Source organism: Nicotiana tomentosiformis, chromosome 2 (assembly GCF_000390325.3).
Source record: "Nicotiana tomentosiformis chromosome 2, ASM39032v3, whole genome shotgun sequence".
In the NCBI taxonomy this organism is placed as follows: Eukaryota; Viridiplantae; Streptophyta; class Magnoliopsida; order Solanales; family Solanaceae; genus Nicotiana; species Nicotiana tomentosiformis.
The window spans coordinates 91287729-91301135 of record NC_090813.1 but is presented as its reverse complement, the minus strand read 5'-3'; the positions used below and the strand labels follow the sequence as shown (position 1 = coordinate 91301135).

General features: G+C 41.9%; 1 protein-coding gene across 1 annotated transcript in view; it reads right to left on the bottom strand.

Moving 5' to 3' along the window:
- The window catches only part of LOC104102740 (uncharacterized protein At5g39570), a 60822-nt gene extending 57774 nt beyond the window's left edge, over positions 1–3048 (bottom strand). Inside the window, exon 1 of the mRNA XM_070195749.1 lies at positions 3036–3048. The gene's annotated coding sequence lies outside the window, so the exon portion shown is untranslated. The remainder of the gene's footprint in view (positions 1–3035) is intronic.
- Positions 3049–13407: the final 10359 nt, after the last annotated feature.

Below are 13407 nucleotides of genomic sequence, written 5' to 3'. Positions count from 1 at the left end.
ATTATGAGTTTTATCTTAGTTTCTTCTTTAATTTCTTCATTTTCTATAAGTAGCTAAACTCTTAACTAGGGTTGTGACCTAACCCTAGTATGGGTACTTAATGGGTGATTGATTTAGGGCTTATTTATAATTGGGTATATGATATTTAGCCTAGTTCTTGCTTGAATTTGAGAATTGATGGTTGCAAATATTGATTCATGCCTAATTGACTTAGTCTCTACTTGAGAAAGAGAGACTAAGTCTAGGAAAACTTGGCTAACAAGAAATTGGGGTGAACTCAAGAAATTGATAGTCCCAATAAAAGGGTCAAATCTAGAGATAGTAAGACCCGACTTGAGCATCTATCACTTGTTTTGTGAAATACCCATTTGGACTTGAGAAAGCCAAATTGTGCAAAATCACTCAAACTACCGAGAGGTATAGAGTGACTAATCGCGTGTGATTGTTATATTGTATCCTGACCAACCAAACATGCCATAAAGCTCTCAATCCGTTAGGTAACCAACTAGGTGGAAGTTACAACCCTAGATCTTTTATAACCTGAAAAACAACAATACCAAAAACATTGTCTCTTAGCTTTTCAATTACAGCATTAGCATAAGATTTAGGAGTAGAAAAGAAACAACCGAATATGTGAAAGTACAATCTTGGGCACGTCATATACTTAGACTAGGTATATACCTAATCTAACATAAAGCTCTCTGTGGAATCGACCCCGACTCGCGTTGGGTATTTATAATTGCATCGACTGCCTCATAATCCCAATTAGTGGTGTGAGTTTGGGCGACACCAATTTTTGGAGCCGTTGTCGGGGACCTAAAAACGGATTTAGCTATATATTTGGTTTTGTGTGTGATTTGTATTCTTTTCCTTCCGGGTTACTAACCTTTTTGTGAATCGATTGTAGGTACAAAAATGGCTCTCAATAATGATCCTCTCGGAAACATGCCTTTGGGGGATGTGGACGTGGAAGATGACCCAGTTGAGGAGGGTCCTCTTGAGCCTCAAGCAAATAGACGAGGCTGACCGCCTCAAGACAACATTCTCGTTCCACCCCCAAATCCACCAAGAGCATCTTCACACCGGGTGTTGCCAAATGAAGGGTACGCAAGTTCCCTAGTCCTGCCCCGCATTAGGGCAGACAACTTTAAAATCACAAATGTTATGCTCACATTGCTTGAGCAATGGGGATTCTTCACCGGGGCTCCGAACCAAAATGCGTACAAATAATTGAAAGGATTTGTGGATACTTGCTTGGGGAGTAAACAAACTAACGTCTTCGAGGATGCTCTAAGGTTGAGGCTATTTCCTTTCTCTCTACGGGGGAAAGCCTTGGACTGGTTAGAAAGATTGCCAAACCATTTTATCCATACATGGGATGAATTGGCGGAAAAATTCATTGCCAAGTTCTTTTCTCCCGGGTATATGGATACTCTTAGAGACGAGATTCTAGCATTCAAACAAGAATGCAATAATCCGTTGCACGAGATATGGGAGAGGTATCGCACTATGGTGAAAGAGTGCCCGAATAATGACATGACTGAGGCTATGATTCAACAAACCTTCTACATGGAGATCAATACTACCAATCAATGCATGGTCGATCAACTTGCCGATGGAAATTTCATGACAACACCATATGCCGAAGCTTGTGAAATCTTAGATGAAATGACAGATACTTCATCGGCATGGCAAAGTAGAGCAAATGTTCCTCAATGTGATCCAAATGTGATTCACCTACACAAAGAATTGCATGATCATGGGTAAGTAATTGCCGAGTTGACCACTACAATGAATCAATTGGCGAAAGCTCAACTTCAATAGGTTCAAGGTCCTAAGCAATTAAATACAATAAAAGGCGACAATATGATGGTGAACAAGCGAAGGCAAAAGGGTCAACAAGTGCAAAACCGTGTGGAACAATTTGTGCAAGATGATAGTGGGTTTGATCAAGACGAATCATACAATGAGCAAGAGGAAAAAGTGCAATATGTGAATAACTACCAAGGGCAAAGAAACAACTCTCAAGGCCCGAATCAACAACAATGGCGATCTCAAGTAAATTGGAACAATCAAAACCACCAAGGCAATTGGAGTGGTGGTACCAACAATCAAGGTAATTGGAACAATAACAATAATCAAGGCAATTGGAACAATTAAGGCAACCAAGGCAATTAGGTGGCAACAATCAAGGATATTGGGGAGGCAGCAACCAAGGGGGTTGGAACAACAACCAATGGGGTTGGAACAATAACCAAGAGAATCGGGGGTCGGGCATTCAAAGGCCCCCGATGTATCAACAACCAAACAACCCACCTCCTTATCCGTCTCAAGGTTCTAGTTCTTCCAACAGTGATATGGGACGGATTGAAAATATGTTCAAATAAATTATGGAGAAAAATGCCGACTCCGATGCTCAATTAGCCTCTCACAACACTCCAATCCGCAATTTGGAAGTTCAATTGGGGCAAATCTCGCAAGCTTTAAACACTCGTCCTAAGGGGGCACTACATAGTGATACGGTGGTGAACCCGAAGGGTGAAAACAAAACGGGACATGCCATGGCCGTAACAACAAGGAGTAGAAGAGGTGGAGATACAACCACCTCAAATCAAAGAAGAATTGTGGATGATGATGTAGTGGTTCAAGAAGATGAGATTCCAAGCAATGTGGTTCAAGCTAATGAAGAAGTGAGAATTAATATTGATGAGAGTGTGGAGGAGACCCAAGAAGAAGTGAACCCGTGTAGGGGACACATGATTGACATACCGAAACCGGCAGTGCCATAGACCAAGGCACTAATGCCAAGGCCTCCTCCTCCTCCATACCATCAAAGGCTCGCCAAGCAAAATAGTGAGAATCAATTCAAGAAGTTTATTGACATGATAAAGATCTTATCCATTAATGTGCCATTTGTTGAGGCGTTGGAACAAATGCCCGGTTATGCAAAGTTCATGAGGGATTTTGTGACAAAGAAAAGATTAATGAATTGTGAGACTATCAAGATGACACATAAAGTGAGTGCTATTGTGCACTCAATGGCTTCGAAATTGGAAGTTCCCGGCGCTTTCACAATCCTTTGCACTATCAGAAGTGCCGACTTTGCCAAAGCTCTATATGATATAGGGGCGAGTATCAACTTAATGCCCTACTCGGTGTTCAAAACTTTGGGAATTGGGCAACCAAGACATACATCTATGAGGTTACAAATGGCGGATCGTACTATGAAGAGACCATTGGGTATTATTGATGATATATTGGTTCGTGTTGATAAGTTCATCCTCCCGGCGGACTTTATGATTCTTGATTACGAAGTGGACTATGAGGTACCTATTATCTTGGGTAAACCTTTCCTTGCTACGGGGAAGGCGCTTGTTGATGTGGAATCCGGTGAGCTCACCTTCCGGGTGGGTGATGAAAAGGTGGTTTTCCATGTATGCAAATCTATGAGGAAACCAAATAGCAATGAAGTTTGTTCGTTTGTGGACTTAGTGACCAAGATGATTGTTGATGATGCTAGTGACATGATGAATGTTGATGACACTTTGGAAGCTGTATTGCTTAATCATGATGATGATGAGAAGGAAGACTTTGTGTAATGTGTAAATGCATTACAAGGAATGGGGTCGTATACTTATGAACCCCGAAAAATGTCCTTAGATCTTGAAAACCGGAAGACTCCTCCAACAAATCCCTCAATAGAGGAGCCTCCCACTTTGGAGTTAAAGCCATTGCCTTCACATATCAGGTATGAGTTTCTTGGCCCATGTTCTACTTTACCTGTTATTCTTTCCTCTTGCTTGACTAACGTGTATGTAGATTCTACTTTGGCGGTGCCTCAAAAGAGGAAGAAAGCTATAGGATGGACACTGGCGGCTATTCGGGGCATAAGCCCCGCCTTTTGCATGCATAAGATTATTTTGGAAGAGGATGCCAAACCCTCCATTAAATATCAAAGAAGATTAAATGAAGCAATGCAAGAGGTGGTGAAGAAGGAGATCATAAAATGGTTGGATGCCGGGGTTGTTTACTTTATTTCCGATAGCTCGTGGACCTCTCCGGTGCAATGTGTCCCAAAGAAAGGGGGCATGACTGTGGTAACAAATGACAAGAACGAGTTGATCCCCACAAGAACGGTCACTGGGTGGAGAGTTTGCATGGACTATAGGAAGCTCAACAAAGTCACTCGGAAAGATCATTTTCTGCTTCCATTTCTTGATCAAATGCTTGATAGGTTGGACGGACGAGATTTTTATTGTTTCCTTGATGGATATTCCGGCTATAATCAAATTTTTATTGCTCCTAAGGACCAAGAGAAGACTTCTTTCACTTGTTCCTATGGTACTTTCACATTCTAGCGGATGCCATTTGGGTTATGCAATGCACCGACGACTTTTCAACAGTGTATGATGGACATATTCACCGATATGGTGGAGGAGTTTCTTGAAATCTTTATGGATGATTTCTCTATGGTTGGGAATTCCTTCAATGAGTGCTTGAACAACTTGGATAAGGTATTGGCAAGATGTGAGGAGACAAACTTGGTTTTGAATTGGGAGAAATGTCACTTCATGGTCGAAGAAGGCATAGTCTGCGGTCACAAAATTTCAAAGCATGGTATTGAGGTCGACAAGGTCAAAATTGAGGTGATCTCCAAACTCCCTTCCCCTACATCCGTGGAGGGAGTGAGGAGCTTCTTGGGTCATGCGGGTTTCTATCGCCGATTCATCAAAGACTTTTCTAAGGTGGTGAACCCCTTGTGTAAACTTTTGGAGAAGGATGCCAAGTTCCATTTCAATGAGGATTGTATGAAGGCATTCGAATTGCTCAAGTTCAAGTTGACTACTAATCCTATTATCACCGCATCGGATTGGAGCTTGCCTTTTGAGCTCATGTGTGACGCAAGTGATGTGGCGGTCGGAGCAGTTTTGGGGCAACGTATCAACATAATCTTCCATCCGGTCTACTATGCTAGTAAGATCATGAATGATGCCCAAGTCAACTACATAGTGACCGAAAAAGAGCTCCTTGATATTGTCTTTGCTATGGAGAAGTTCCGCCCGTATTTGATGGGTACAAAGGTCATTGTACACACCGACCATGCGGCGCTTTGATATTTGATGAGCAAGAAAGATTCTAAAGCAAGATTAATGTGGTGGGTGCTTCTATTGCAAGGGTTTTATCTAGAGATTCAAGACTGCAAGGGTAGTGAAAACCAAGTGGCGGACCACTTGTCTCATTTGCAGGAGGAGGGGAGGCCACATGACAGCCTTGAGATAAATGATTCCTTCCCCGACGAGCAACTTCTATCCAATTCAATTACCGGTATGCCATGGTTTGCTGACTTAGCCAATTATCTTGTGAGTGGTATTGTACTGAATGACTTCAATTCAAACCAAAGGAAGAAGCTCAAACGGTATTGTCTTGACTATTATTAGGATGAGCCGTATCTCTTTCGGATTTGTACCGAGGGTGATTTGATGATGTGTGCCGGAAGAGGAACAAAGGGAAATTCTTTAGGCTTGCCACTCTTCACCATATGGTGGTCACCATGGTGGAGCTAGAACGGCAACAAAAGTGTTGAGTTGTGGATTTTATTGGCCTACTCTTTACAAGGACGCTAGTGATCTCGTCAAGAGTTGTAATGAATGTCAAAGGGTCGGTGGGATTTCTAAGACGAATGAGATGCCTCTCACCACCATCTTGGAAATTGACATTTTTGATGTGTGGGGCATTGATTTTATGGGTCCGTTCGTGAGTTCTTGTGGGAACACTTACATATTGGTAGTTGTGAATTATGTGTCAAAGTGGGTTGAAGTCGTGGCTTTACCCAACAATGAAGCTCGAAGTGTGGTGGCATTTTTGAAAAAGAACATCTTCACGAGATTTGGTACTCCAAGGGCCATTATTAGTGATGGGGGATCACACTTTTGTAACAAAGCTTTTGATACCTTACTCATAAAGAATGGTGTCACTCACAAAGTGTCGACTCCTTATCATCCTCAAGCAAGTGGGCAAGTCGAAGTCTCCAACCGGGAGATCAAGAGTATTTTGTCAATGACTGTGAATGCCAACCGGACGGATTGGTCAAAGAAACTTGATGATGCTCTTTGGGCTTATAGCACGGCTTACAAAACACCGATTGGTATGTCTCTATATTGGTTAGTGTTCGGGAAAGCTTGTTACCTACCGGTGGAACTTGAACACAAGGATATGTGGGCATTGAAGAAGCTTAATCATGAATGGGATGTCGCCGCCAACTTAAGGGTGGCACCATTGAATGATCTTGATGAATTCTGGTACCATGCATATTCAAGTTCGTCCTTATATAAGGACAAGATGAAGTACCTCCATGATAAGTACATCTGAAATAAGGAGTTTAAAGAAGGTGATATTGTGTTACTGTTCAATTCCTGGTTACAGATATTTTCGGGCAAGTTGAAGTCTAAATGGAGTGGCCCATTTGAAGTGGTGAATGTAACCCCCTTTGGTGCTTTGGACTTGAAGAATAAAAATGATGAGGTGTTTAGAGTCAATGGGCACCGGGTAAAACACTATCTTGGCAAGGTTGATGATGGCCACATCGTGGCGGTTCTTCATTTCAAATGATTGGTAATCTGCGTCATGCCGCGACGTTAAATCAGGCGCTTCTTGGGAGGCAACCCATGTGTCTTTTTCTTTTTCTTTTTATTTTTCATTAGATAGGCTTTGTTTGTGCTAACTAGTTTTGAAGTATATACAGGAATGGATGTGTATTGTAGGGACTATGTCATAATTAGCTAAGTATTGAAAAAGTGTGGACCGCACATTAATTGTGTGGACCGCACAATTCTAAAGGCAGCAGCAGAAATCACTCTGCGGCCGCACAATTCTGTGTGCGGTCGCACAACTGGAAGACCAAAATTGCAAGTTCTCTGAACTTGGCCTGTCAAAATTCATAGCCAATCTGCGGCCGCACACAAAATTGTGCGGTCTGCACAAATTCTGTGGCGGCACCCACTTTTGTACAGACCGCAGAGTTGCATCAAGGTCCAGGTAAAGAGTGCAGTCCGCACTCACCTTAGGTTTGGGGTGACTTGGTCAACTTATAAATAGAACCTCAATGCACTATTCACAATTTTACACACTTTGAGTTCTTGAACCCTAAGCAAACACAGTGCACGTTCAATTAGTTCACAATCTTCCTTCGTTTCATCAGTGTAGATTCTTATATGCATCCTTCATAACTGGTATGTTCATTACTTCTCTAGATTTTTCAATTTTTTTTAGTTTTTGTTCTTTTGTGGTAGAGTTATTTTTAGACCTAAAATGTCAATTGTTAGTCATGTATGCTTAAACTCATATGGTTAATATCATATATGTTCATTGGGGCCTGGGTAGATCATTAATCATGTTTAATTGCAAATACGATGTCTAAATTGTGCAAAACTTGCAAAAGACAGAGTCAGTGCTGCGTAATTTCAAATTGTGCGCACGTACACAAATTTGTGTGGTCCGCAGATCTTAAACTTAGGGCTAAAATGTTGTATGAAAAGTGCGGACCGCACTCAAAATTAAGCGGTCCGCAGAAAAATTGTGCGGCCGCAGAAAAATGTGTGCGACCGTACTTTGGAACTTCAAAGAACCAGTATTCTGGAATTAGGATTGTGCGGCCGCACTCGAAATTGTGCGGTCCGCACTTCAGGATGTGAGACCGCACTTCAAAATTGTGCAGTCCGCACATGGCAGTCTATGGCCGCACTCAAAATTGTGTGGTCCGCATTGCATCTTCTGCAGTCCGTTTTCCTGCAACTGTTATGCATCTGTGTACACTGTTTTGAGCTATAACCGACTTATGTACCTCATATTGCAGAGAATGGTTCGTTCACGAGGTAGAGGAGATATATCTAAAGGGAGAGGTGAACCTTCCCGAGGCCGGGGCAAAGTCACTCAACCTTTGGGGGTGCAAAAGAACACTTTGACAAAAAAGAAAACCCCGGGGAGAGGGAGGGCCACAGAACCTTCTGAATCAAGCTCATATGTCCCGTCTAGGAAAGCCTCCGAAGGTCACTCAATGGGAGAACAGCCTGAGGCCCAGTCCCAACGATCACACTTCCCAAGGAGATACCAACTCCGGGACGAACCCTCCACCTCAGCAAGTTCTTCTAAGGGTTCTGATGCCGGTAGCCAGGGTTTAGAGCCCTCCTCTACACCTACTCCTCCGGCAACAGTGGCAATAGATGATGATGATGATGATGTCCCGGGTGATGGTAGAGGAGGTGACACTCGAGTGGGCGGCCTAGAGAGGTCAAAGAAGAAGGAAGCATGGGAGGATCGGTTTGTGAGTTTGAAGGCCTTCACACAGAGAGTGATGGCCGCAATTAATTAAGGATTTGGATATTCACAATCCAAATGTCCTTAGACAGTTCCGGGAGCGCCAAGGGTGGATGTGGTTCACCCAAAGTGTCAAGGATGCCAAGGAGTACTTGGTACGAGAATTCTATGCCAATGTGGAACACATAAAGAAGGGTACCAAAGTTACCAAAGTGCGGAATTTGAAAGTTAGATTCAATTAGTGCACTCTGAAAAAGTACTTGGGATTCGAGGAGTTAGAACCAGTCCAGTACTTAGAAAATCTCTCTAAGGGTGATGTAGTTCGCCCTTGGCTAGTAGAGATATTGGCAGCTCCAAGACCACCACCACCGTGGATCACAGTGGGGGTTCCCATTGCTCGGGCCACCCTCAATTTTGAAGCAAAAGGGTGGAAAACTTTTGTGTGCAGCCGCTTAGACCCAAGCCGGAATGAAAACAATCTTCCCCTCCCCCGAGCAGTTTGGTTGGCATCCATCATGGCCCGGTACCCAATAAATATGGGTGACATCATGTCGGTTAATATGTCATTGGTGGTCCAAAGAGGTGAAAGTTCTTATCCATATCCCAAGACACTCACAACATACCTCACGGATGCAAAGGTGGATCCGAGGAGTTTTGATCAAAAGGTGCAGGCTAAATATCCCTTCTCATGGTACTCTTTGCAAGGTCTGGGAAACCCAAAGTTCAAGGGTAAGGCAACTACCACCGGTGGCCAATCTGATGAGCCAACGGTGGTGGTTACAGATTTAGCTGCTGAGCCTTCTACAGCTGCCATGCCTTCCACATCAGCCGGTCCTTCCACCAAGACAGCTGACATGCCACCACCTCTACCTTCTAGACCATCTACATCAATGCCAGTGCCTGCCTCTTCCACATATCCACTCACTGCACTGCGAGTCTCCCAGTCATTGGCGAGTCTCAACAACTGGATGCAGACAGCTACTTCAAAGTTGTCTGACATATCCAGTGCTGTTGCAGCACAGTCCTCTACCCCAGCAGCACCTCAGGTACCTCCGTCAGTGGAGGAAACTTTGAAGAAGATCCTAGAAAATCAGAAGACTATCATGGATACAGTGGTGGCGCACGGGAGAGCTATTGAGGAGTTGGGCAAACAGGTGAAGAAGATGTAGAAATCTCAGGCATCAAAGAAATTAGTGGAAAGATTGAGCACCGAGGTGGCCAAGCTTGCACCAGCTGGGGATATTCCCCTTAACCTTCTGATGGAGATAGCACCAGCGGTTCCACCAGTACCTGAGGCATCAGAGATAACAACTGGCCAGTCTGAGGAGCCGGACCCTGCTGCCCACACCGCTGAGGAGATTCTCCAGATGTTCAGCCACCCCATTATTCCCCGATTGGAGGACGATGAAATCCAATTGGAGGATCCAGAGGGTGCTGATGATGCCATGCATACTGAGACCACATAGGGAGTTCTTTTCACTCTCTATCCTTATTTTTATTAAGCATTGAGGACAATGCTTATTTGTTTTCAGGGGGTAGGCTATTTTGAATAGTTTATTATGACATTGACATTAGCCTGTAATAACTTTAATACTCTTTTTCTTTTATCCTTATTCTCTCTTTTGTTATGTATATATTCCTCCCTTTCGCTTGATGTATATATTCATTTCCCATCGGTTTGTATATTCATTTGTCTTACTTTTAGTAGTTTATTTTATAGCTTATGTAGTTTGTTTTTCTTAGTAGTATAACTTCTTATTTACTTTAATATCTTCTTTTTGATTTGGTAGCTTCTTGTTATGTTTAAGTAAGCAATAAGCCTTTGGTTTTCTTAATGCCACGGTTCTTTCCAAAGGTGGGTTTTGTATGAACCGGGTGGCTCTTCCCAACGATGGATGGCGTGACAATCTTCTTAAGGGATTGAGTCCATTTTTTTATGTTTAGGTAAAAACAGTAGAAACGAATAAAAAGGTCTCAAGCATGCTTCACTTCGTACCAACACATTTACTTACGGCCTTATGGTTAAAAACAAGTTTTTGGCAGAAAATGGCTCTAGTTATGACCTTTTGACTCTTGTGTTGACTTAAGAATTCATCGAGTGGTTCAATCGAGCTATTTGTGATTTTCAATCTTAAATAGGGTTGTTGTGGGACCTCGACTCCTTTCTCTTTAGCAATCCAGCAGCGTGAGAGGTGAGATATTTAGTTGCAAGTCCAAAGTACCCGTGCTAATAGTCTAGAACTTGCCCTAGATATTTTTCTAGGCGAAATTCTAAGTTTGGCTTGGCTTGAGAAAGGATTGTAGGCTCTCCTTGATCCAATTTGAAATCTTCCATACCCTACCAATATGATATCCCTAGTCAACCCATTTGAGCCTAAGCCCTTTTTAATTTAATAACCACGTTATAAGCATATACCCATTTGTAATGACCCTCTCTTGTCACCCGATTTTTCCTTGGCATTCTTGAGAAACAATTGGCTAAAACATAAATTTGGGGGAGAGACGAGGAGTTTGAAAGTGATATAAAGGTACAAAAAAAGGAAAGAAATGAATAAAAGGGAAGGCAAATAAAAGAAAGAAAGAACAAAATGAAAAATGCCAAAAAGAAAGTGAATAAAGTAAAGAGTTGAAGGGTTCAATGAAAAACAAGGATAAAAGGCATGGAGTAAACAAAGAAGGAGAAAATGAATAGCATGACCAAGAAAGAGTGACGTTAAGTCTCTCTAGTTCCCCCGAGGAAAAAGAAAATGACTCAAAAAGTCGACTAAGTATGAGCCAAAAAAAGAAAATGGAGTGCTTAAGGAAAGATGATATTCCAACAAATCCTACCTTAGTCCAAAAGCTTTCATTACATCCCGAAAAATCCCTACATGATTTCAAGTTGAGTGAGCTTACATTAGTGGTGATTTACATGAGGGGCAAGCATATGGTACTTAGAGCCGTACTTGTAAAATTCTTTTGAGAGAGATGAGTGAACTTTTCACAATCCTTGAATTGACTGTTACATTCTAAAGTGAGATATGCTAACGGAGAATAGATGAGGAGGAGTTTGGGATCCACAATGACCTACATGAAAGAGCGAGCTTCCTCGATGAATAAAGTCAACTCTTGATGCTCTAATGTCACACTCGAACTATTGTACTTAAAAAGTCAAATCATTGCATTCTTGGTAATTCATAAGTGTTGTGGTTAATTGTTGGTCCCAATTGATGTGTGTTTGATTCACCTTAGGCCAGCTGAAATAGCTCTTTTCTTGTGAAGGTGGGAATTACCTTATTTGCTTGAGGACAAGCAAAAACTTAAGTTTGGGGGAGTTGATAAGTAGAGATTTTGAATACTTAGTTCACTCTTTTACTTTTGTTTTAGCTCAAAATTGCTTAAAGGTATTCCCGAAAACTGATGAAATGTGCTTTCTTGCAGGAGTGTTGGAATATAAGTCAAAGAGATGAAAATTAACTCAAGAAGGAGTAATTTTGGACAAGGATCAAAACAAAGCTAAAAGGGCAAAATGCGGACCGCACAATATTGAGTGCGGCCGCAGAACATGAGGAAGCCTCTGACAAAATTTCTATGCAAAGTGCGAACCGCACAATTATTGTGCGGCCACAGAAGATGAGGTACAGAGAGATAGATTCACGGGTCATGAAGAAGTGTGGACATCACCATTATTGTGCGGATCGCACCATTATTGTGCGGCCGCAGAATCAAAAGTGCGTCTGCACTCAGAAATGTGCGGTCCGCAGAAGTCATGCATGTCAAAGCTAAAATTCTAGAGTGCGGCCGCACTCAGAAATGTGCGGACCGTGGAATTTGAAGAAGTGTGGCCGCAACCCAGAATTGTGCGGCCGTAGAAGTCCATCCTGTCAAGCTAGTGTCAAAGTGCAGGCCGCACACATAATTGTGCGGCCGCAGAATCTCCGCAGGGGCAATTTTTTTCCAATAATTTTAGCTAGGTATAAATAGCTTTTTTGTTAAATTTAGGTTTAGTAGAGAGCACATGAGAATAGATAGCCGTTATTCTTTACTGTTTTGGGTAACTTTGTAATAGTTTATCATTTTAACATTAGATTTTCTTCCCTTAATCATCTATTATAAGTTTTATCTTAGTTTCTTCTTTAATTTCTTCAATTTCTATGAGTAGTTAAACCCTTAGCTAGGGTTGTGACCCAACCCTAGTATGGGTACTTAATGGGTGATTGATTTAGGGCCTATTTATGATTGGGTATATGATATTTAGCCTAGTTCTTGCTTGAATTTGAGAATTGATGGGTGCAAACATTGATTCATGCCTAATTGACTTAGTCTCTACTTGAGAAAGAGAGACTAAGTCTAGGAAAACTTGGCTAACAAGAAATTGGGGTGAACTCAAGAAATTGATAGTCCCAATAAAAGGGTCGAATCTAGAGATAGTAAGACCCGACTTGAGCATCTATCATTTGTTTTGTGAAATATCCATTTGAACTTGAGAAAGCCAAATTGGGCAAAATCACTCAAACTACCGAGACGTATAGAGTGAGTAATCGTGTGTGATTGCTATATTGTATCCCGGCCAACCAAATATGCCCTAAAGCTCTCAATCCGTTAGGTGACCAACTAGGTGGAAGTTACAACCCTAGATCTTTTACAACCTGAAAAACAACAATACCAAAAACATTATCTCTTAGCTTTTCCATTACAGCATTAGCATATGATTTAGGGGTAGAAAAGAAACAACCGAATATGTGAAAGTACAATCTTGGGCACATCATATACTTAGACTAGGTATATACCTAATCTAACATAAAGCTCTCTATGGAATCGACCCCGACTCGCATTGGGTATTTATAATTGCAACGAACGCCTCACAATCCCAATTAGTGGTGTGAGTTTGGGTGACATCACACGCCCCTAACATTATTGGAGAGGAAAAAGTCTACAGGAACACTTAGAAGCAACGAATCGCAATAGTTTTTCTCTTCCATTCTTCCTTAATTTGTATTTTAATGCTTTCAATTATTATCATGATTGTTAGTATGTCTTTGAGTAGCTAAACCTTCCCATCTAGGGTTTGATGGAATCTATTGGAGGATGATTTGTTCATTACGTTTAATATAA